Source organism: Cherax quadricarinatus, chromosome 26 (assembly GCF_038502225.1).
Source record: "Cherax quadricarinatus isolate ZL_2023a chromosome 26, ASM3850222v1, whole genome shotgun sequence".
Taxonomy (NCBI): domain Eukaryota; kingdom Metazoa; phylum Arthropoda; class Malacostraca; order Decapoda; family Parastacidae; genus Cherax; species Cherax quadricarinatus.
In genome coordinates, this window is record NC_091317.1 from 4,879,092 (window position 1) to 4,881,591 (window position 2,500).

Consider the following 2,500-nt stretch of genomic DNA (forward strand, 5'->3'; position numbering starts at 1 on the left):
GATGTTTGTTACCTTGGAGGGAACATTGGAAATTAGTTAACAAATCTAGCGCAACTCTTTCCCAAGGTTCGCTAGTAGTTGGATACACTTGGATTGGATTAGGACCATTAGCATTGCCTTTATGTTGCATGCAGACACTACATTTCCTAACATACTCAGAAATATCAGTTGCCATACGAGGCCAAAAGTATTTCAATCTGGCTTGTTTTACTGGAGTAGGCTGCTGGCTCGAGGTGGTGCGCGAGGGTAGAGCTGGTGGTTGGAGAATCACCTTTGACCCTGCCGGCTACTCACAACAGTCTTCAAACGCCTTGAATTACCCTTAAAAACGTAAATCCACGCTCCACACCGCTGTACACCATTTATCATGTGGGAGTTCGATACGTGGATTAGGGTAGAAATACTCACGTAGGCTGTTATACGTATAATTACTGATATGTGGACAGAGCCCGCAGCCGTACCTCTATCTCTACACTCGTGAAACTGACTAGCCGGCTGGCCAGTACCCCGTAGTGGGTCTTTTGAATTAGTGTCAGCTCAGCACAATATGAAAGACCGTGACTCAAGACGGTTGGTCATTGAGTCAACGGACAGGTTACTGGTAACTGGTTACTACTACTGAGACTGGTAACTGGTTACTACTGAGATTTGAACAGCCGCACTGAGCCGCTGGAACAGAAAACTAGCTGCCCTGGGATCCCTAGTTACCCTGATGAGTCTTTTTCCCAGCTCCTTAAGAAATTTAGATGCACTCTTTCCCCATGAGCCAAGGGTCTCTGAGCCTATGGGAACAAACATATAATGATGGGCAAGTTCTCCATATTTTCTAGACTTTTGGGAATCCCTGAAGCTGGCAGCTGCCCCTCCTTCCTCCCTGGTGTATTGGAGATAGGTATCAGCCAAGGTAGATGCACATGTATAGTCCCCACACCACCTGCTTTCCCATCTGTCCAGGCTTGAAGGGTGATACCATCTGGACGCTTCTGGCTGCCATCAGATCTGCATAGTTGGGGTGGCTCCCTTACTGCTGGGCATCCAGCTGTTGTGAGGCTCCTCTTGATAATGTTATTAACCTCATGTCTTGCAATCTTTCCCTCGGATTTACGGCACACAAGACCATGGTACCCGAATCGGTCTGCTGCTTCACTGCCACAAATACACCGGTGTTCGGCGAGAATAGGGGCGGCAAGTCGAAGGGCAACACCGATGCGGATGGTCTGTGGGTCGAGACGTGTGCCAAGGCTGGAGTTGGGAACAGCCAACAGAAAGTCCCCAGCATGAGGGGCTCTCACTGCCAGGAGGCGGGCTCTATCCTTCCCTGACACACTCTGAAGCATTGTTGAGGCAATATTTTCCACTATTGGACCATCCCAGTGCGATTGTTTGTAGTTGTTGGGGGGAGCAGGTCTGGCTCCAGAGCCCGTTAGATTATCCCAGATCATTGCTCCGTCAATGAATTTTTGGTCCTGGACTCCTATCTTGTCCCTAAGATGTTCAGGGAGAATCGCTGCTACAAGCTCTCTGGATGCAATACACGAGGACAGAAAAGCAGGTAACGCAATCTGTGATGACTTGCGGGCACCAATGCCTCCTAGTCTGACTGGAAGTGTAGCTTGGTTCCACTGCCCGTCTTCTAGAGTAAGGTTAAGTACTTTCGTAAAAATCTGCCTCAGAATACTGTCATATTCGTGCAGTATAGGGTTATCATATGAAGGTGCACATCTTAGGAAATATGTCAACCTGGGCAGACTCAAGCACTTTGTGAGAAGGTACAAGGCATCGTGGGTGTCCAGATTGCCTATTCGTTGTTCCATTCTCCTTAACTCTTCCAATTTCTTCCTGAGAATTGTGTCAATGGCATTGCTTCCCAGAGGTGCTCCTAGCAAGACACTATTTGTGGGGGCAATGACTGCTGCTCCTGGTAGTTTTGATCTCACTGCATTTATCACTTGTTGACTGACTGAGATGATTTCACATTTGGATGGATTCAGGACGAGACCCATTTCTTGTCCCCGTGTCATTACCCGTGTAAGGTCATGTAGGAGGGACTCTTTTGTACCTGCTAGTGTGCCATCATCTAGGAACCAGATGTTTAGCTCGCTGGTCAGTCTGACTGTGATTTCCCTAACTGCTATACAGAAGAGAAATGGTGCAAGAGGATCTCCTTGTTGGACACCCTCCGATGATGTAATTTCATGCTCTCCAAAGAGAAGCATTGATTCCTTGCTATACCCAGCTGAAACAAAAGGGAAGAGACCAGGGAAATGTTCTTGTACTGCTGCTAATACCACGTCTCTTTTCAGGAGATTGAACGCATTCTTGAAATCTAATTTTACCACTGCATTGTCCTCAGGCAGGTTGTTGATATACGCCCTTGTTGCATGAACCGCTGCTTCACTTCCTTGAGAGACCCCAAAGCCAAGCTGGTTTGGTTGAAGCATCATGGCTGCCTGTGCACGAATACTTCGGACAGCAGCTTTGGATACGAGGCGGCGTAAGG